Source organism: Lissotriton helveticus, chromosome 5_1 (assembly GCF_964261635.1).
Source record: "Lissotriton helveticus chromosome 5_1, aLisHel1.1, whole genome shotgun sequence".
In the NCBI taxonomy this organism is placed as follows: Eukaryota; Metazoa; Chordata; class Amphibia; order Caudata; family Salamandridae; genus Lissotriton; species Lissotriton helveticus.
In genome coordinates, this window is record NC_136065.1 from 1,062,248,237 (window position 1) to 1,062,271,858 (window position 23,622).

At 45.3% G+C, this 23,622-nt stretch overlaps 1 protein-coding gene and 1 long non-coding RNA gene across 2 annotated transcripts in view; one reads left to right on the forward strand and one right to left on the reverse strand.

Annotated features, from left to right (window-relative positions):
• OGA (O-GlcNAcase) overlaps window positions 1-23,622 on the forward strand; it is a 621,684-nt gene that overhangs the window by 27,023 nt on the left and 571,039 nt on the right.
• Window positions 3,544-4,448, reverse strand: LOC144753488 (uncharacterized). The gene is made up of 5 exons (XR_013594384.1): window positions 4,407-4,448; window positions 4,121-4,304; window positions 3,870-4,008; window positions 3,695-3,782; window positions 3,544-3,583 (listed from the first exon to the last, which is right to left on the reverse strand). It is a non-coding gene; the product is annotated as an uncharacterized LOC144753488 (long non-coding RNA).

Consider the following 23,622-nt stretch of genomic DNA (forward strand, 5'->3'; position numbering starts at 1 on the left):
CGGACTTCACAATCATGGTCCAAGATGCGCGCCGTAAGTACACTGGTGTCAAGGCTGCTTTGCGCAAACTGGGGTTACGCTATGGGATGCTGTATCCTGCCAGGCTCAGAGTAGACGTGGATGGCAGGTTTCGCATTTTTGATTCCCCTGCGGAGGCACAGGAATTTTGTCGAGCCTACAAAAACAGAGGGTCGCCACGAAACTCAGGTGATGCACAACGATCTCCGCCACACACTGACTCGCAGGCTAGTGCTGACCTGTTTACTGAAACCGGACAGGTTGACTTGTCTCCGCCCCATCCTTTTCATGACAGGCTATTTACCTCAGTATTATGCATCTGACAATGCTGTTAATTTTTTGCAGTGCTTTCTGTAATTGCTGAGAATTGAATGTTGCCCCGTTTGTGGTTCTCGCATGGCGGAGCGTCGCCTACCCCCATGGCACGAGCCGTAATGTACTTTTCTCTTATGTTGTCTTTATTTTACAGGTACATTGTTGGACAACTGTTATTGTTTGTTGCTCTTGGTTATTTTCGTGAGGGTGGGAAAAGCCTCCTAGGGCTTCAGGAGTGGCTGGGTGGTGGGTGGTTGGGGTGGGTTGGTTTCTGCTTTGGTTCTGTTATTTGTACACGCACTGTTTTTCTCTTTGGATGATGCCTGTTTTGTGGGAGGGAGGCGGCGGTTTTGCACACACATGTTTTACTATGATTCCATCGGGTTTGAATGGCTAAGATAGGGCAGCAGTCTGGTCCTTCCAGACTTACCTTCATGTCTTGGAATGTCCGGGGTTTAAATGTCACGAGGAAGAGACGGCAAGTTCTAAATTACGCAGCGCGACACTGGGTGGATGTATTGTTTCTGCAGGAGACACACCTGGTGGGAGCTGACTCTTCCTCCTTTGCAAAGGGCTGGGGCACACACAGATTTTTTTCTAGCTATAGCAGATATGCCAGGGGGGTGGCGGTATTGGTACATAGACGCGTCCCATTTGTGCACTCAGACAGTATATTTGATGTAGATGGCAGGTATGTTGTAGTTACAGGGATAGTTTTGGGCTTCAAGATCACCTTTGTTGGAATATATGGCCCCAATTCTGACTCCCCTGCCTTCTTCCAGGGTCTCCAGGATGTTCTGCTGCGACTGGACACTGATATGATAGTAATGGGGGGAGACTTTAACCTGCTGATGAACCCTACCAGGGACAGCACCTCCTCTTCCCCAGACTGTAAGCCCCGCTCGCACGCTGTGCTGGCGGATATGTGCGCGCACTACCCACTGATTGACATTGAGGCCCGTTTGCACTCCAGCACACCCACCTACACCCATCACTCGGGATACCACAACACTAGCACCAGAATAGACTATTGGCTCCTTTCCCCAGGGGTGGCCGGTTGGGTGAGAGACCATTCGACGCTCCCACGCACGCTGTCTGATCACTCTCCCATTGTATTGACCCTGCTGATCCCCAGGTTGGGAGGGTATGAGAGACAATGGCGCTTTCCTGGCAAGGCGTTATCTGATCCGGTCTTCAAAGAAGACATTCGTACTGCCATAGAGGAGTATTTTGAATTTAACGAGGGCTCGGTGGACACTTGGGCTACATTGTGGGAGGGTTTCAAGGCCACCATTAGAGGGGTTTGCATCAACAAACATGTAGGGGCTTTGCGCGAGATCCGTGCCTCCCTGACCCGTATTGAGACGGATATTGCCGCGCTGGACGTGGACACGCACACTGACGCTGACGGTAGGGTAGAGGCGAAAAGACTAGAGCTACTGCAAGAGTTCAGAGACACTGCTGATAGGGAACTGACATATCTCTGCACACAACACTCAGCTAGACAATATGGTGAAGGTGACAGGCCTGGCAAGCTCTTGGCCCACTTGCTCCGTCCCCCCCGCCAGGCTTCATACATCTCTGACTTGGTAGATGATCTAGGTGTTCGTCATTAGACCACCCCCGCCATTTGCGATGCCTTCCTATCCTACTACAAGGAATTGTACACCTCAAGTCTGACTACTGACTGTCGCGACCCTGGCCCCTATATCAACGAAATCTCGATGGTGTTCCTAGAGAAACATATGCAAGAATTTCTGGCGATGCCTATTGACCAGGACAGCGTTGTGGAAGCCATTGATGCGTTAAGGGGCTCCTCGGCGCCGGGTCTGGATGGCTTTTCGGCCGACTTTTAGAAGGAGTACAAGGTGGAACTCGTGCCCCGCCTGATCGAGATGTATGCGGAGGCGCTTGAGACGGGGATTCTGCCGCCCACGCTGCGAGAGGCAGTCATCATTTTACTTCCTAAACCGGGTCGGGACCCCGCTAGGTGTGGATCCTACAGGCCCCTTTCCCTACTCAATCTTGACTATAAGATTTTGGCGAAAGTCCTGGCAACTCGACTGTCTTTACTTATGGAATCTATTATTTCGCCAGCCCAGTCTGGATTCGTCCCCCATAGAATGTGAGGGTAACCACCCAGGCTATTCGTATAGCAAACAAAGGCTATATATTCAACTGCAACATTCCCAAGATCAGAGAACTTAAACCATAACACAAACAATAAAAATGATATCAAAAATAGTGTATTTTAATAAAAACAAGGATACATTTCTCTTACAATGTAAATATACAATTATGATAAATTGTTGATAAAAAGTGGTATGTTTTATATTTAAGAGAACACAAATTAAAAAACATAAGACGGGCAATGATGCATGTCCTGTCTATTGTTGCTGTGGCTGTTGTGTATGAGTCAACGCGTTTCGACACGTCGTGGTGTCTTCCTCAGGACATTTAAAATCTCAGCCAATATATCTATAAAGAACAAAATGATATTAGTTCTTATTGTTTTTCTACGTTTTAAAACAGTGTTACAGTTTACAATTTCAATTTGTTCATTCATGATAGGTAATAGCGAACCCTGGAACACTTATCCATTTCATTACTATTGTTTGGTTCACTTCATTTAACATGGGAATATCTTGTGCAGTTCGTTGTTTTATTTAGATTCTTGCTTATTACATTGCAAGGAGTACAAGAGAAACATTGCTACTGGAGCTATCCTAAGGTGAACAGGCCTAGACAAACACAATTTTGATATTACGTATTTTGTCTTTAGTGTGCATTTGTTTCACTGATAACATTTATAGCAATTCCGTTCAAGTTACATTCAATAAACTTAATGTCTTTTATCCTTCTATCAAGAAAAGAAGTGAGAGACACCCAGAAAAAAAGTTTCAGTGGTAAGAAAAATGAAATAAAAGGAAAAAAGAGAATTTGCAGCTTCAGATCTAAAGCTTCAGGCAGCTTTTTACAAAGAGATTCAAATATTGACTTTGGCGCCGTAAGCAACTGGTGTCCTGTCCTGTCGTCCTCCACTAAGCTGATACTCCATTTCTTTTGTCAACAACACTACGATCTAACTAAATTGGTGTATACCTCTTCATTTTCCCCAGAATATTAGGCTTCCTATGTATTTACCTGGAATAGACCTGTATTCAAATGGTCCATCTATGAATTTCTTCAATTAAAAACAGAGTAAGTGAGGCACCGTTATTTTTCTTTCACTGAAATCGGCATGTGTCACCTGTAGAGGACATAATTTTATGTTACTTATTGAGCTCTCTATTGATTACCATCGCGTGATTGAGGGCGGCATCTAAATGCCTTCATTCTCTTTTTATCTCGGGTTGCCTACCTCAATTTTGGGGATCCACTGCTCCCATCTCACTTAGTCTGCATTTACAGTTCCTGTGGGTTTCTTCCAGTACAGAAATGCCTCTTGGCTGTAGATAAAAACCATAGGGGCTAAGCGTTACAATGACACACGGATTAGATACACCTAAATGTGCTTGTGATGGTATTTCTCTTACCTATAAAAAAACGGGGATTTTTTTCAAATGTAAAGCGCAACCAACCATAGGGCAGTAACTGGTTAGGTTTAAAGACCGCTCGTGTGGTGTCTTCAAAGAAAAGCTGTTCCCCGCATATAATCACAGCGTCAGCATCGGACTGTCGGGGAAAGATATAAAAATGCGAAGCTTGTTTAATTATTCTTACTTTACTTTTGTAACAAGCTTCTGTCAGGGCCCCATGCGGTATGAGAAACAATATTTTATCCTACCTTAGTTAGTCTCTTTAAATAAACAGACCGCCGTTCGTATTTTCTTAAAAGGCTGCAGGCAACGCTGCAGTCAGACCAGTTTCTCCGTTTTTTCTTTTCCGACCGCGGAGATTAGCAAAATGTGTTGCTAAGCGCTCGCTTCTGGCAGGTATCTCGTTTGTTTGACAGAGTACCTGGGAGGTGCCTGGGGAGTTTAACAAAATGATACTATCAGTCTACTTGATTTTCTAAAAGCTATTTCGCTTGGCAAGTAGGGGCTGGGAACACCCTTCCCTTTCAGGCTTACCTTTCTGGCGCTTTTTTCTCCCTCATGCACTGGTCCAATCACCCGGCGGCTTGTAACGGCAGAAAACAAAGGGATTCATACATCGAATCCTATTGGTATTTATACCACACCTTCGTGACATCATTCCCCTGAAGCTCCTCCCCTATTTAAAGCTATGGTTCCCTTTTCACCTATGTTGTTGTGGTTGGAATAAAATAAAGTAAAAGAGTGGAGACTTTACCGGTGTACTCCTGCATACTCACTTACCCTTCCTAAACATGAGTTAGTACTTAATCTATTCAGGTAAAAATCCTTAATGTCTTCATACTACAGAAGTCTTTAGGAGTTTTGGATGGTCAATTAAGCCTTATGTTAAGATGGAATTAACCATACATTTAAATGTATTGGTTCATGCAGTTACCTTGGGGTCTGTTCATCTATTCAGTTATTCCATCATATTATAGCGTTTGCCCACGGGCATTCTAAATTTAGGCCGTGTTCGTATGTGTTAAGGGTAAAAATCCAGTATAGTTCTCGCTTTTTTCTAATCTTTTCCCCTCCTTTGCCATTTGGCAACTGTATTTTTTCCAGAATTCGCCATTTTATTTCTTCCGGAGAATGTCCGAAGTCCAAAAAATGGCTCACTAGTGGTGCTGTAACTTTTTTTGTTTTTATAGCAGACCTGTGCTCGGTCAGCCTAGTTTTTATTGCTCTTCCTGTTTCGCCAACGTATCCTAGATGGCAAGGACATGTAATAAGATATACTACATTTTGTGTATTGCATGTCCATAAGTCTTTTGCTTTTATTTCTACCTCATTTAGGGTCATTGTCTCACCAAGATGGATGTTCTTACATCTATTTTATTCGTCCCCCATAGATCCACCTCCTTTAATTTGCGAACGCTGTTTTCTGTGCTTCACAGGATTGACCCGGATACACCGGCGGCTGCGGTGTTTTTAGACGGCGAGAAGGCATTTGACTCCTTAGAATGGTCGTTTTTTCTGTCCGTCATGAATCGGATGGGCATGCCATCATTGTTTGTCTCCACGGTCGAGCTGCTTTATACCGCCCCCAGAGCACGACTGCGCCTTAATGGCACGCTCTCTGATAGCTTCCCACTTTCCCGGGGAACCAGACAGGGATGCCTATGCCCCCTGTCCCCCCTCCTGTATATTCTGGCCATGGACCCTTTGGTACGACACTTTCAGGAGCGCCACTTGCACCGCGGACTCCAGTTTCGGACAGGTCCATTACTCATCTCCCTCTACGCAGATGATACCATTCTATATGTCAGGTATCCGGAGACCAACCTGTCGCCCTTGCTGCTTGAGGTGGAACGCTTTGGGAAATACTCCGGCCTTCGTATTAATTGGCACAAATCTGACATCTTTCCGCTCACCCCCTCCACTGCCCGCTGGGACTGCCTGTTCCCGCTTGAGTGGAATACTGATTCGGTGAAATATCTGGGTATCCACATTCATCTAGATACGGTATCCATGATCCGTCTCAATTACGGCCAGGCGTTAGACTTTCTGGAGGATAATATTGCGCGCTGGATTCGCCTCCCTCTCTCGATGGCCGGCCGTATCGCCATAATTAAAATGCTTATACTTCCCCGTTTTTTGTATTTATTTAATAACATACCGATCCCGCTCACTCAAATCTTTTTCACCCAACTACGCTCATTGTTGTTGCGTTTAGTGTGGGGGGACAGGAACCCTCGAGTTTCTTGGCGCATCCTAACGCTGCCTTATGAACGGGGTGGCTTTGGAGTGCCAGACTTTTATATTTATTACCTAGCCGCGCAGTGCGCCTATGCGCATCCCTGGTTCCATCCGGACGCTCGGATCCCATATCTGAAACCTGAAGCGGACCTGGTACTACCACTTGCCCTCAATTCGATATTGCCCAAAGGCTTACCCCGAGACCCACTTGACATACAAACGGTGTCCACTACCTCGTGGGCCTGGATGCAGATGCGTAGACTGCTCCAGTTGGACGTATTGTACTCCCCGGCTCTTCCATTGCCTAACCCACACTGGCTCCCCATCACCGCGGAGGCCGTGGTCCGCAGAACGTTGTCCAAATACCAGCTAGCCACAATAGGGGATCTGTTCCCAGACGGACATGTTTTTTCCGTGTCCGAGGATCCACGATTTACGGACCGGACGTTTATGGACTCCTTTGTCCTGACTAGGCTGAGGTCCATGCTTAGAGCACAGTTTCCCTCGTTCCCACTCCCGCCGGATGACATGGCAGCGCTGACTTTCCTACTCCAGTCACAAACGGGAGCCCACATGGTCTCCAGGTTATATGGACTCTGTGTGGCTGCCCTTCCTGATGCGGATGCAAAAGTTCGTGCGGCTTGGGAAATTGATCTGGGTGGCCCTATCACGGACGCCCAATGGGCTGCCTGTTGCCGCTCCACTAAAGAGGTATCTGTCGACAGTAGGCATAAGGTAATACATTTTAAATTTTTGAGGCGCCTATACTTCACGCCGGCGCTGGCCCACAGAATCGACCCGGCCAGACCTCATCACTGCCCTAAATGCAAGGCTCCACATGCCGATTTTGCACATCTCACATGGACCTGTCCGAAACTACACACCTACTGGCTACAGGTACATCACATCTTGGGCGACATTTTAGAATGCGAACTGCAACACAAGCCGGAGATTGCACTGCTTGGCTATGTCGCTGAGTTCCCCCGGACCACGCGTAAGCTTGCTGCCATAGGTTTCTTGCTGGCGAAAAGGGAAATTGCTTTACTTTGGGGGTCCAGGCGAATTCCTGATTCCAAGACTTGGATGCGCAGCCTTGCCCAATGCAATACCAACAGTGTGGAATACTCCACGCAGATCCCAACAGCTTCCCGCCCGATCGACATCTGGGGCCCATATCGACAGTATATTGGCAGGATTACACGGGATACACGCTCCCCAGCTGCAAGCTCTATTGTCCCGGAAGGGGTGGGCTAGGCGGTTTTGGTTCAACTGGCGCGCGCTGCCTAGTGTGTTCTACCAGGCTTAGCATATACACACTATTGGAAAGGGGTATGCGTGGGCTGCTGACTTTAGAATGTATGCTGGATGGGGCCGAGCAGTTTCCCTACTCCGTTTCCCTGTGCGCCTTGCCCCGGTTGGAGTGGTCGCTTCACCCTGGTCTTCATTTGTCGTTTTACCTGCCCTTGTCTGCCTATGCCAATGTTAACGCCATCTTGCTTGTAAATTGATGTGTTGCTTGCCGCTCTCTCTATCACGAAGGCTCATTCGTTTTCGTTGTGTTTGAAAAAGGTTATATCTCTTTGCGTCACCTCTCCACGTGTGCGATTTTCTTTCAGATTTGGAAAAGTGAAAATAAGACTTTAGAATGTGTTACAATGCTTGTAATGTTATTGGTCTAGTCCTCCATTTACTTATTTTGTATAATGATCACTGATGTTCTTATTGTAAGCAGTTTCATGTGTAAATGTATGCTTGCACGGACCAATCTGATGCTAATAAAGAGATTTAAAAAAAAAAAAAAAAAAAAAAAAGGATGGTATTTGGTCAACATGTTTCAGCCATTGTAGGAAAGTTAAGCCTACCGGGCTTTCGCCAGGACCTCTTGAACACTACTGCAATTAAGCTTAACCTAAGCTTAGTGAAAAAAGCAAAAATTAACACAAATAAATGATACCAAACATCCTACCGTACATTGGATTTTCCAGACGGGGGATGTCTGTTTCATAAAATATTTAGGATTCTTTCCTAAAAAGGAAAACACACAACAAGGGACAACAAATAGGTAGAACACAGACACACATTTTTTATTTGTTTTTGCGCCAAATGTTTCTTTATGCCAATAGGTCATTCTCAAAAACGATAGGGATATGGTAGCCAATTTTACATCTCACTTTTTGATTCTTTTTGCACACATTTTTTTCTCACTGCAATTTTAACATCCCACACCATCCCAAACTGATTAGATTTTTGGTATGATCCATCACTGGTGGTTCCTTGGGTTCGGAGAAGCACATAATTCCAACAGGTGTGTGGCTCCCTAACCGGACCATCTTTGGTTCTATCCCAGATGATGAAGCTCTGCCATATGGGTGGGCTGATGGGATTCATTTCCTTTTTGTTGTACACACTTTACAGGTAGACACAGAGTCCGTCACATTTTTCTTTGCCCCCATAAGTTGTACAGACCATTGACAGTCCTTTTGTGTTGTTATACTGTGAATAAGGGGGTTGTCTGTCCTTTGGTCTTTAAATAATTTTCCCCTTAGACCCTCCACCAACCTTGTTTTTTGGGGTATAATATAGTCTATTTATCACAAAAAATGGTTATTCTTCAGGGTGGCAGGTTTTACATATTTATATAATATCTTCAATGGTGATTGAAATAATTCCTCCATACTCAGGGCGAGTGGCGTTCGATTCCAGATTGATGTAGGGGAGGGGATCTTGGCTTCCTCGGCTTCTTGAATTTGTGAATACCAAAGAGCCATCTCTTTCTTCATGGGTCTGGGGGTCTTGCAACAACTGCTCTAATCCCCAATTACCTGAGATATCCCCGGCTTCTGACTCATACCAAGATTTTAGTTGGAGATATTGAAATCTTGAAAAAAGGGGGCCTATCTTGGCTTGTAAAATTTGCCAGGGAAGAATGCCCTCTGAGTCAACCAAATCCGAGCATCTTACCATCCCTGAACCTTTGATTGGTATCGCCAAGCTGTCCTTCATACAGAGTGGTGTCCCGGGAGAATCCCAGATTGGGGCAAAATCGGAAAAGTACCCTATGTCCCCTATGGGCGTTGTGCGCCTGTTAAAGCCCATGTGCAGATTTACATACCTTTGTAAATGATTACAGAGGCTGCATTCTGGTTCCAGTAACTCCTGTGCCCCCACTCTGCCTATTCCTTACATTTTACTTTTTACTGCCTTAATGTGAGAATGCATTTCATTAAAAGGAGTATAAAGTAGGGTTACCAAAATAAAAAATGGCAGTCATGTGTTGTTTAAAGAGCCTGCAAAGGACTTGTCTTGACACTAAATAGGGTTATAAATAAAATAGTATGTAGTCATTTGTAAAGTGACGTTTCAATCTTTATTCCCTTTAATTATAAGTCCTAGATCATTCAGGCAGCCTTAGAACACAATTAAAAATACTTTCTATTTATTTTTGCTGCTCCAAGTATGCACAGATAAGTGCTGAAAATAGGCTTTAGGGGACTACTTACACTTGTACCGTCTGGGACATCAGTATAATGAGCTGGCAACCCTAATCGCAAGACTGGAATTTTGTTGCAGGATGAGCACAATATTGATTTCCTCCACCCTCGATCCCTGGACCCTGAATAATGCCATAAAAGCAATAGTTTAACTTCTATCTGAAACCCTATGCCAAGCCTCAATAACATGCTGAGTAACTTCAACTGTGTCTGAGAAAGCATACCCTGCATTCAGGCAACTCACTCCTCATTCTCGCCCTTCACTTTCACTCACCCTGCACTCACAGGGATCACAATGTACTCACACTGATCACTATGCACTCAACAAACCCGCTCACCCTGCACTCACAGTGACCACACTGCACTTATACCACTCACCATGAACTTACACCGGGGATTTTAATTAAATCTGGTGTGTACAGACCCCTTTAGTGGTGTCTTCCATCCAGGCAAAGGTTTGCGGCAACTCCGACTCTTAAAACGCGCACGATCCTGTCAGTTGAATCTGACAGGAATTGCATGTCACGTGGAGTAGAGACCCATCGGACTCAAACCTCACCTTGCAGGCGGAGGACCGCAGCGCTGCACAGCACCAGTAACCGCGGTCACGAAGGAGCGAAATACGCTCCCGTGGCTGGGGATAGCTAGCGCTATATGCTGTAAATGAAATCAAGGATTCCACTATCACTCACTGCATAATCCACCCTTGTACCGGGACCATGATGGCTAGTGTTGATGGACTGCTGTACCGCCCCCCCCCCCCCCCCCCCCCAAAAGGAGTGGGGTTGGGAAAACTTTAAGCCATCTAAAATTCATAGTCCAGTGAGAATGAAGAAGGCTATCCGATCACACTGACGACAGTAGGGGCAGCAAGAACTGTTCCACATTCACCATAAGAACATAACCTGGCCAGAACCCACCACATTCACAGCAAACGCCAAAAGACGTAAATAAGAATTATGTTACTTACCCTGTAAGCATCTGTTTTTTGCCATGTTGTTCTGTAGATTCACACACTCTGTACAATCCTGCCATCCTGTGCCTGGTCCTTGTGCCCACAAGCTGCCCCTCCCTGAAGAAGTGCCACAAGGCAAAGCGACTCATCCCCTGGCAACAGTACGCAATGGCATCAACTCCACTGCCAGACCGTTTTCCTGCAAGAGGGTGAGAATGGAGAATAAGTGAGTAGAAAGATACCACTGGCTCCCGGTGAGGAATCAAATTAAATTCAAGGCATTATGTATTGCCTATAAAGCCTCCCGAAATCTAGGCCCCCAGTTCTTAATAAAATGTTTAGCTATCCACATTCCTAACAGGCCACTCCGTTCCTCCAATGCATTTCTCCTGTCCGTGCCGTGTACCAAAACTGTGTCTTGGGGTGATCGACGTTTTGTTGTCACGGTCACAAAACTATGGAATTCCCTCCCGCTGGAGATAAGAGCTTCACAAACTCTACTGGCCTTTAGGAGAAAAATAAAGACCTGGCTGTTCAATCAATAAGTTGCCTATCACTCCGCCTCCGTCCGCAGCGCCAAGACGCCCCAGGGCATTTGCGCGCTTTATAAGTTTAAAAAATAAATAAATAAATAAATTAATAGAAGTACAGAGATGTCCATGAAAGTAAAATATAGATTAGGACTGTAACAGCCATAGATATCTGGGGAGGAGGGTGGACTCATGTGAATCTACTGCACTGCATGCCAAGAACAGATGCTTACATTGTAAGTAATTTAATCTGTTCACGGCATGTGTGGCTGTAGATGCACATGCTTTGCTTAGACTGTATAGCAGTGCCCTTGAAAAAGCGGTGGCCAAACAGTGTTAATGCACCTATTGAAGTGAGGTCTACATATACCATTTAATTTACAGGTTCCAATCCTAGTGAAATAGCTTCTCCCTCTAGTGGCAGCATTCTGTGGTTAAAAAGGGAAAGCTTAAAGTGAACGTTTATTTCTAGAAATGCATCAGTGTCTTACCTAAAACCTCCTCAAACCCCCAAGCATGGGTGTCCCCAACACCAGATATGAGAATTGTTGCTGTAGGATATGTCCAGGACTAGTCTAGTGTGAATTCTCAGCTGGCCCTAGAATGGAGAATCCCCTCATGTACTGTTCGCATATTTTCGAAGTCTTGACTAAGGACTCCACAAGGACTCTTTAGTTGGAAGGCAAGGCCTCCTTGTGGTTGGTTTTTATGATTACAAGGCCCTCTTGCGTTTCTTTTTATGATTGCATTTTGTGGGGTGAGAAATGTTAAAAGAGACTGACCTGTCGATTTTTATTTTTTGTTGAATTACATTTTTTTATAATCACTTTTATTTAACATTGCATTGTTTGAATTAGTGAATAATACATGTGATTACATTTAGTGGTGATTTTTTGAAAAAGATTCTAGATCTTATAGATATGGTCACTCTAATAAAGCTTTTTAGGTCTCGTGCCTAGCGTTGCAGTGCGCATCACTGCTCGCGCAGCGAGAGACCTCTTGGAGGGGGTTTAAAAACGGCCCTAGGAATCGCACATGCTCGTGCTTTTCCTTTTGGGCCAGACTATTGGCCTTTGCGTGCGTCTTTTTTATAAAAGACAGCACACAATTGCCCAAAGGCGATCTCATTGCTCCGCCCACGGCCTATTGGTGTCTATTACGCGTACCGGCCGCCATGTGGTTTCAATTATCGTGCCCAGACACTGGAGCGATAATTGAAACCACATGGGTTGCTGTGGCGCACGCGCAGCACTCGTTATTAGAAAGAATCTGATAGCACAAAATGCTGTTCTAAGAAACAGATGTTGTCTGGCAGTTGAGCAGCAGACTTTGTAACGAGGTGTCCCGGGAAAGTGGGGAAATCTGCAATCTCTCTGTTCCAAAAAATGTAAATATGCTAAATACATTTGTTTAATATGTGCTCACTAGTACAATCGTGTGAAGCTATAGATTCACCAGTTGTTGCACGCCGTCTCGTTTCCTTTCCCGTAATATGCAGATAAACTCATTACTATTTAAAAAAAAAAACTGTGACCTTAGAGCTTGAACGCACAGGTGAATTATTCTCGTCACACATGTTAATGTTTAATCAGAGTGGAGCCGTGCTGTGCTGGAAGGCTGGCAGCAGCTGCGCGGGATAGGCATGTTCTAGAGTCGCATGGCAGTCGCTATGTGCGCAGATTGACAGCTGAGGGCGCCAAGCGACTGCACAGACCAGCAAGGTTACCAGCCTGCCAACCGAGGCAAGCAAGTGTGCACAGCTCACGAGGCGATAAGGATGCGCATTGTCTGCCACACTGCTAACACAGTCTCGAAAGCTGTGCTGTCGTACACCTACAGTGCTGTCCTGCCTCTTGGCACAGACCCAATGCGCCTTCCAGACGTTCCGGTGATAAGAACTATTTCTAGAGTGCGTGAAAGAGTGAAGGGAGCTGGTCGTAAGCACTTCTATTGGTGTTGAGTTTTAGTGCTGTGTGAGGGGAAAATCCATAACCGACGTTGATGTGCACAACACAGTGCACTGAGCTCCTGACATCAATTACCGAGGCACAGGTGTGCACTGTACACTCTGCTCCCGACATCAATAACGGGGAAACGGGTGTGCACAACACTGAGTACACAGCTCCTGACGTCAATGACCAGGACACAGGTGTGCACAGGGCTCCCGACATCAATAACGGGGAGATGTGTGTAAATCACTCTGCACACAGCTGCTTACATCAATAAGCGGGACACAGGTGTGCACAGCACTGTACACACAGCTCCTGTCATCAATAGCAGGGACACAGGTATGCACAGCACTGTGCACACAACGTCTGACATCATTGAGCGGGACACAGCTGGTCATGAGCACCTGGGAGGTATATGCCATGACGAGCTGAGCTCGTCATGAGCATGGAAGGGGTTAACAAAGTATATTTTTTTGTAAAACGACCCATGCCGCGCTTTCACTTTAATGGCTTTAATAAAAGTTTGTGAAGAGCTGCTCTTCATGCGAACGCTCGCACCTGGGCTGTAGCTGCCGCCTCCTCCCCCCTGCTTGTTTCAGTTACGGTCCAACTTTCTGCATCAGGCCACTGTTCTCCCTCACTTCCCCATCTAAGCCCTTCGTGTCGTGTGCTTTTTTTTTTTTTTTTTTACCAGTCGCGGTGTCCGCTTCATGGCGGTCACATGTTTTTTTCCATATTGGGGCAGCCCTCACCCACCCTTAATCTGTCCTCTGTCTCTGCAGTACACACGCCTCTACCGCAATGCCGGTTGCAGCAGTAGGGTTTTCCAATCTTGTGCAGCTAGGAACAAAAGGGAGTGGCCTCCAGTTGTCATAACCTCCTGTATTTCATTTACATACTTGTGATTTATTGTCAATGTGTGCATATGATTCAAAGTGCCCCCACACCTTGCATTGAAGCAAGTAGCATTATCAAGTAAAACAAGCATTGGCATAGCCAATAGGTCTCGCCTTTGGGCCGTATAAGTATTTAGTTATGCAGCACAGTATCCTTACTGCAACATTAACTGTTGCATGGCTAAACACTTATTAGGGCCCAAAGGCGAGACCTTACTGGTAACTTGTATATATAGAATGAGCTCATGACTGATTGATGGCTTCACTTCCCCATAACCTGTAGTTTGTGAACCGGTGTTTGCTGGCAAGTGTTGCTTTTATGATTGGTGGCAGCTATAATAAAAGCCGCAAGTTAAGAATTCATGATATTTGCCTCTATATCTTTAGTAAAATTAGGATTTTCCTTCACTACTCTAGGTGGGGAAACTGCATATTTCATATGCAACTATTACCTGATGTATCCCTGCATACTGGGCTAAGTGTAACGTAATTTATGCTTACTGCTGATCATCTAACTATCTCGCATGTGAAACCTGATTCAGGAGAAAGAATTTTGCTGCCTTGACCCAAATATGTGCCACTGTTGCATTGACCACACCAGCAATGTTCATTGTGCTACTTACAAAATCTGTTCGGACATACACAGGCCAAATGCAAAGGTAGGTAAGATGATCATTTTAACTTGCAAGCAGAAAGTGAAAATGGGGATCTTGGTAGAAAAAAGCATTGAAAACGTCCCAGAATTTAGCAGTAAAAACATACCGTTTTAACCACCAGAAGGGTTTATTCTTATCCATCATAACTGTTCACTGACTGCAGTTGTTAGTGTAATGATTTGTCGACGAGTCTGCCCATGCAATTTAGCTTCAACTTGCTTTGTGGAAATTGATGGTCAAGTTAATTGCTAATTTGTTAACGAGTCGTTTTTGGGATAGTAATATTTTGACAAACAATTACTATTCCATGTTACAATTATAAAAAAAAATACTTTAGCTTTGTTGCAAATCATTTGTTTGTCTGGTATATAAATACAAAATAAAGAACTATTCATATTCATGTCTCGGAATACATAATGATTGTGGCAGTTTGTGGGACAGGTCAGTTTCTTTACAGGACAAGTAGATTTATGTTGAATTTTGTCCCATGCACAAAAGGAGTTTATACAAATTTACAAAATTACACATTCTGCCTTTTCAGTTGCCTGCTAGTGACTTATACATACACTATCTCCTCATGCATGCATTCCGTTGCTCATCCTTTCACTTGTATCCATTCATTCACCCACTAACTCATTCTTGCTTTCATTCTCTCACCCATCTACGATCAAGCAAACCAACTCCACAAGCATATGCCAGATTGAAGAAATAAAAGTAAAACGTAGAAATAATGCTGCAGGATAAATATGCGGAGCATGTACTTGCAATTTACATAAAAAACAAACTAAAAGTGAAACACAGTTGTAGGAAGCATCCTGGATTGGAATTACACGTAATGCATACTTGCTGTACAAATGAAAGTTGACTGACCTGTTTCTTCTAAACAGGGCGGAGATCTTGGAACTGTAAAACAATACCCTGTGGATAAAACCATTCCAAGATGACAAACCAGTTTACAAGCATTGGCACTGCGGGACGAGGGCCACTCAAGACACGGCCCAGTAGGACAGCCTGGGGAGTTTTTGGGTGGCTCATTAAAAGAAAGTAATGAAAAAATGATAAATAAAAAACGAAATTGGAGAAATAAAAGACAGGTGCATAAGGCCTAGCACTGAAGCACACCCGGTTTCAAGCCACATTGCCGCCACTCACAACGCAATACACCAATGGCTGAAATAGACTGTCTTGTCATCAAATGCTATGTGCTACCATGGGTGGAAAGGGTATGTGAATAACCCCTGAATTGGGCTAGTGTGTCGCAAGATGGGTGATACAAAGCCCATGTATGTATGTATGTATGTATTTAAAACGAGCATTGGCATAGCCAATACGTCTCGCCTTAAGGGCTTTATTAGTGTTTAGCTGGAGTTATTGGTTTTGGCAATGTTTGTTAGGTACGTTGGCATCTTCGCTCTGTTAGTAGGGTAACTAAACTGTTGTTTCTCCAAGCCCATTTGGAGGCGAGGGCACCAAAGGGTTTTTGGGACTGTGGGGATTCAGCTGGCTCCACCGTCCCAAAACTTTTAACTGTTTGCCCATCTGCCACAGAACTTTCAGGTTACAATGATGGTTACCTCTTCCTGATTCGAGATGGGCTGGCATACCCTTTTTTGCTCTAACTACGACTGCCATGCAAAACCAGGAGGTGCCAGGAAGGAAAATCAATGGTCCCAAGCATAGGAAGAAAGATTTCTGTGCTTCAGAGCCATTGTTACTTTGTTTAGCATGAGCAAACACCTGCTTTGGGTGATTGCTCATGAAGAAAAAAGGCTAAGAAATTATTTTGGCAAAGCAAAAAAAATTGCATTTAGCCAGGGGGTTATAGGCGGTGTCAAAGACAAAGAAACACACATACACTGACTCTGTTGTTCTATAATTGTATTGAGAATTAATTTGGTAAACTAATACTCAAAATTCATACACATAAGAAAAAGTGTTTACAGTTGTGTAAAGTGTCCCAAGTGAAAATATGAACCTAAGCAATATGTGACTTTGTGAGACAATATTTACATGGTTTCAAAAAACTTTTGTTTCCAAAAGCGACTAAAACTTCATATTTTTCAAATACATATCCCCTACACAATGATAGAGTGCAATTTCAATGGTTCGCTTTTTAGGTCTTGCGACCTGCGATACAGGGCGAAGCCCTGTTGCAGAGCTAGGCCTATTGTCGGCGGTTCTGCTTACAAGGAGCTAAAAGGGAGACAAGAGATGGGCACGCGCAGCCTTGCGGAATCGGATCAGGTCGCGCGCGCGTTCACCTTCTCCTGTCTCCCTTTTAGCTCCTTGTAAGCAGACACACACGAGCTGATAGCTAGTAATTTTCCTGTTGCAGAATGTTCTAATGTTATGAATATGTTAGCCTAATGTGTCTAACCAATATGCAGTTACAGCTTAATATTCATGTGCTGCAACCCACTGAGCTATTTTTGTAATATGCAAGCTTCAACTTCTCTCATAAGAGAGAGAAGCTTGTCTATGGCAGAGAGACTTCTGATGCTGACATTTGCTCTGCAGCTCCAATGTCTCATGGTACAGTTTTCCCCCCTCCCTTATGAGCAGAAAATCCCTGGTTTCAGCATCTCTCGCCTTGGGTATTTTTCTTGCAGAAATATTTCCATGCTCTGGAGAAGCCGAGTCTGGGCTCCGTGGCCTTGAGAGAAAATGTTGCTTTTGCAGGTGCAGATGCTTCTTGTGTGAGGCTATTGTTGGCCCTCTGCTGAGCCCAGTACTTTTCCAGTCTGGGCGTGTCCTTACCCTGCCATGCTATGTTATAATGTATTGTCATGATGGGATGGGTCAGTCCTCTCGGTGCACTCCCTGGGGTGTAGACCTGACTGGGCCCATCTGCAGATGAATCTTATGTCCTAATAAATATGTTTCTAATTCTTCTCCACTGTTCGGCTGGCTTATTATATGAGAATGATAGATGAGTGAGGTAAGTGGATTTGAGCCATGCTTATCAGAGCGCACACACAGAGACACACAAGCGCACATACAGGCACGCACATATAGAGACACCCCCCCCCCCCTCCCTCCACGCCCCCCACACTCACCGGGCTCTTTCCACGTGTTCCGTGTCCCTCTCTCCCTCGGCAGCCAGTGGGTCAGTCTCGGCATAGGAGCTCCGCAGCGCTGGTCTTCACCCGGGCCCCCCGGGACTTCAGCTGCCGCACTTCGCTTTGGTGCCGGGGCTCCCTCTCCATAACAGAGCGCGCATGCGCGGGCAGCCCCCGCCCTCAGTCACAGCCCGGTACTGAGCTGCTTTCGGTTTCGCTGTCTTCCGTGTTGGCTGGCAGCCTGTTACTCATGCCCAAGTCGCACACCGGACAAAAATTGTGTTCCCGATCAAAATTGGCAAAGAAAAATAAAAACTCCATGTCCCGGGCTTTCTATGCATGCCAATGGATCGGTGCAGATGAGAAGGTGTGCACATAGCACGTCATTGATAATTATTCAGCTGCAAGAAGCTCCTTCGAGGAGGAGGACATGGCACTCGGTAATAGGAACACAGGCGGCAGATGTCCCTACAGAAGCGGGCTGTAAGTCTGACTTTTTACGAATCTCACTAAAGCGGCAGAGCTCGCACTATCTGCACGTTTATTTTCTGGTTTTTTAACCCATGCACGTGTAGTCAACAGCATGACAGAGGATTGCATGGTACAGTAGCTTGCTGGACCTGTTTTCTGGTCTAGAACTGGAAGTGTCCTTGATGTTAAGAGGTTGCTTTCACAAAGGGCTTGTTGCTGAGGCCACTACATAAGGCAATTAAAAGCGAAATACGCCTCACTTACTGTCTGGCACTTTATTGACTGTTTGTTTACTTTATGCGACTAACCGCTGCGCCACGTGGCACAGGAGTCCTTCAGTGAGCTTAGTTATGAGTTGTGATAAGAATAATAAAGAATTACTTTGTTTGTCTTTGCGTCTGTTTGACGGCCGACAACGCAATTGTATACAAGCAGTACGTTTATGTATTTTCAAGAGGGGGCAACAAACGCGTTCCTTATTGTGTGATTTTTAACATATATAAATATAGACTGTATTTGCATATGTGGGAATAAATATGAAATCTGTCTCAAACTAGGTTTTATGTCTGTATATGGAATTAGTGTATGTACTGTGTATATGCGCCTGTGTGTTTGTGCACGTGTGTCTGTGCGGGTTTCTTCGAGTGTGAATGTCTGTCTGCGCATTGTGTGTGTCTGAGTGAGTGCATGTGCCTGTGCATGTCAGCTCGTCCGTCTGCATGTCTCTGCATATGTGTCTACGTGTTGAGTATCAGTGAGAGTGTGTATTGTGTGTGTATGTCCGCCTGTGTGTGAATATATGTGCGTGCAAGGGAGGGAGGAAGGGCACACATTGCAAGAGGGCTGTTGTGACGCCGTCGTGCCGTGAGAGAAATGCACTATCCCGGGACACATTCTAGTCATTAAAAGCATATTTAAAGTCCGCTGTGTGGATGCGCACCTGGCAGTCGGTGCTGGGGCAGCGGGGCTTGAACATCAACTGCCGCCCGGCACGGAGTCTCTGGAGAGGCTTGTTAATATTTGAAAAGGTCTTGTTTATGGCCTGTAAGATAGCTAGGTAAAGTCGCAATACAGGACTGAGCTTGAAACCCAGCAAAGTCAAGTCAGCTTTTCATGCTTCCGAGAGCGATAAACCAAATATTATTAAATTAGAGAATGTAAACCGGAAATTTATAATGCTTGGACCCGGCACTGTAGTATGAAGCACTACATAATGTAACCGATTATATTTCTCCCAAAACATGATAAATTGAAAAGCTGCAATTGAATATTGGAAGCTGGGTAAAACATGGCCCACTACAGTGACTATAGACCATAAATTTAGACAGTGCTGGCTTAGGCTACTACTACAGGCACAACTCTACCTCTATGGAAGCCACGAGACCCGTCACAAACCAGTTCATCAAGACTTCGCGTTTACTAAGCCGATAATGAAACAAGCATTTCCAATGCAATAGGTCTCGCCTTTGCGAGAGTTTGAGCTATTGGCATTGTAAATAACAATGCCTTTTATTTATATAAATAAAAGGCAATGTCATTTACAATGGCAATAGCTCAAACTCGTGTAAATACGAGACCTAATGCATTGCAAATGCTTGTTTCAATTGTCAACGGCGTTTCGACCCTAATATGGGTGTAGGGTCTCTTCAGGACCTACAGTGTTAGGGACATCTAAAGAAAGCAAAAGAATATGTATTGCGAATCTAAATTGGCCCATGTGCCGACTCAATTGCTGTATTAAAAATGGTACTTCAGGTTACCTGGATTTGAATTGCTGAGGTATTTGTGGGGTGTGTGAAAACCCGTTTGAAAGTGAAAATAAAGTACTCCCTAGGAAACCCAGCCGTGTGATAATAAATAAAATAAAATGCATATTTAGACAAGGTGGGGGGGTTATTAAAAAGACAGTTTTATAGAAGAAACACGCTTGTAGGATGTTAAAAACATGTTGTCACTAACCCCTAATGAGGGCGTGGGCCTAGCAATTCTATTTAAGTAAGCTCAATGGCTGCTCTCTGTGCTTCACGACTTCAATTTCTATGGGAGAGTGAAAAATGTACGTGGGCGCTTAGTGCTGATTTAGGCATGATATGCATGATAAGGATAGCTCATTGGCTTAACATCAAATCTTACCAGCAGTGGCTGATATCTTGGATTTGCGGGTGCTCCCTGGCAGTGTATCTCCGCAATTTGAGTCGATTTCTGTGAATTTAAATCCGTATCGATAATTAAGATCGGTTCCGAGAGAGCGTGTAAAGGGAGAATATCTCAAGTAAAATGCCCTCCATCGACCTTTACAATTAAGAAGGGACCCTTCATACCTTCAATTTGGATCAAGATGATAGGACCACTTCCGTCAGTCCTCCACGATGCAATGACTGCGACGGAGATTACTCGGTCTGTATTTATGCCGTCTCTCAGTTCCAGTTAAAACTGGAGGCACCGGCAGCATGCACAGTGACAGCCGCGTTGTAATGATGACAGGGGGCGTATAACGTAATACACTGTCTTCGAGGTGTTGGGGAAAACAACTGCTATCCGCCAGGTTATTTGGTGGACTAATTACACGCGTGTGAAAAGATAAAAAATAAATAAAAATTAAAAATAAAAAGGGTAGAAAAAATAAAAGAAAGGAAGAAAGACTTCCATAACATTATGAAGATGCCCACATTCAATTCGGGTTGCTAGTGTTGTATTCGCCGAATCTACCAGTGTGCATGCATGATACCAGAGGGGTTCATAACACATTATTTTTAGGGGATGGGGCGGGGTACATAGAGACTCCCGGCGTGATGTCTCAAGAAGGCCACATCATGCGCTGCTATCTTTCAGGAGCTATTTACCGGTGCGCAGCCATGATTACTTTATCATGTTGTTATCTGAGGGGTTATTGATACCATCGGTGTCCAAGACACCTATTTTTAGGAGAGAATAGGCTGAGGGCAGGGTTCATAGAGCCTCACAGCGTGATGTCTCATGAAGGTCTAATTACAAGTGCCCAGTCATGATGATTTTATCAAGTTGTTGTCTAGGGGTTATTCATGTTGTTGCGGTACATCCTTCATGGTAGTTTATGGACCCACAGCCATCCTATTCGCATGCAAGGAGTTTTAATTTAGCGTTCATCTAGCAAAATGGTAAAGTTTAGGCATGAATTTCTACAAGCATATATCACAATTGTTGGTCACATGATTAGTATACACATAAATCAAGTAATTTAAATTAATGCCGCCACAAAACCACTCCATTCCTCAGCAGTGTTCAATCACTGATTAATAGAATCCATTCTATCTATCGAGTGGTACTCACGACTCTGTAGTGTTTGTGAGATGGCTCCCCCCTCTTTCAGGTACTACAGCAATGTCGATGACTTGCCATCTGATCACCTCTGCCGAATGGTTTTTATCCTTATAATGGGAGACCAGAGGTGCATTTTCCAATGAGCACCTTATTCGGCTACGATGCTGCCCAATGCAGGCTTTAATGGGTTGTTGAGTTTGACCAATATATGGTAGGCCATGTGGACACCATATGCAATAGATCACATTTCGAGTGTTACAATTTGAAAAAAAGTTTCATGTGTGTTTCCAAAACCCATGTTCGAAGGTGTGCGTGTTGGATGTGAAAGGACACACCACACAATTGCCACATTTGTGGTGTCCTTTGATCTCAAGTGTGCCCCATGCGGATTCAGGTGTATTTATCTTTTGTTTGGTGGTTTCAGTGGAGGATCTAACCAAATGGTCCTTTATATTTTTACCTCTCTTGTATGCAAATAGAGGGACCTCCGTTCCTGGGTCATAGCTCTTAATTATGTTCCAGTTCTTTGTGATCAATTTCCAAACTTTATTTGTATGTATTCCAAAAGTTGTGTGTTGGAAATGGGGGTTGCCCAAATCTCAAAGGGGGTAGCATGGCATCAAGCGGGCAGGCCAAACTTCGAGGATATGTGAAGCATTCACGCAGTACACACAGACGACACACCAGTCACACTACAAAAGAGTCACGACACCACCTTTGGTTGGAAAAAGAATAAATTTAGTGATATCTCCAACCTGCAAGGTAAAAAGGAAAAATATACTGGTAATCACAACAAGGCGCCAACTGGCGCCAGAGCCAAGTACATCATGGGGAATTATTTACATGGGACAAAAAGGGTTGAGTCCAAAGTCCATGCTGAAAGGGAAAAGGTTAGTTAAGTGAACATTAGCCCCGGAGCCAATCTGGCGGGGCCAACTCGGGCTCTCATCCTTAGGGGGTTGGCTGAAAATGTAAGTTACAACATTATGCATAAATACACCTCATGCATTAGAACGCCAATCCCCACCCCTGTAAGGGAAAACAGAGCATCACAGTATACAATATACAGGAACACCTGGAATAAAGCCATGAGGCTTGCTCATTAACATGGGGCATACCCCGACAATTCCTGACGCAGGACTGGATATGCCAGTAAGGATCTAGGCAGGGATAAAATTACTTATGCCAGAATAACACCTTTCTGTCAGCAGGAATAAGCAGTTCATTGAAGGCGGACATAACATTTGAACCAGGTCTGTACCACATTTTCCGTGGGCACCATCCGGCCCCTACATCATGTGTAAAACCAGGGGGCATAGGCATCCCCACCCTGCACTAGGATTACTTCCAGGCCTCTTATGGACTCCCTAGGACACCCCACACTGGCGTAAGGACAAGATCCACAGGGCCTAACAGGCGTGTAACGTCAACATACACTAGTAACAGGTCATAACCATTAATGGACAGGGATAACCAAGCATTTCCTCTCACCCGGCTGCGGGGCAGGAATGAACAGTTCAGTAGGGCCACCATATGCCTTTCACCCCAAAAGGGAGAAAAGGTTCCTGAGTGAGCACTAACATTGCATTACCCATAAATACGCAGGGCATCAACCACAGGTGAAGCATACAAACTCTGGGTCAAGGGACCAATCAATCAGCCCAAAACATTGCTACCTGGAGGACCCGCCTAGGGCATGTAAGAACACTCAGTCCCCTCAACGTGGGGTTAAAGGTAAGAACAGATTCAGGCCCCAGTTCCAGGTCACACTGGGCCAACAAGGCTGCACCTCAGTCTTTGCGGTGTATGAAGGACCAGTCAGGGGAGACCCGCGCTACTCTGGCGCTTCCCTCGGGCCTCCCTTCAACTACAACGTGGCCCAGGCCTTCCGGGGGCCGGCGCTGGTCATCACGGAGGGCCAGGCACCGACAGCGTGCCTCGGGCCCCCTCTCCTCCACAGAACTCTCTCTGGCCTCAGCGGCTGCAGGGACACTTACCCTGCACCAACAGCGCCCCTCGGACTTCACTCGACGGCAGCCTCCGCGAGATGCTAGGCCCAGACGGGGCTCCCTCCTTCCTCACGGGAGCCCCGCAGTCTCTCTGCTCCTCCGGCCGCCTCAGATCAGGAGGCGGGGCTGGCACCGACAGTGTGCCCCGGCCCCGCCTACCTCACCGGCCCCTCGCGTGGGGGCACAGACCGGCGGG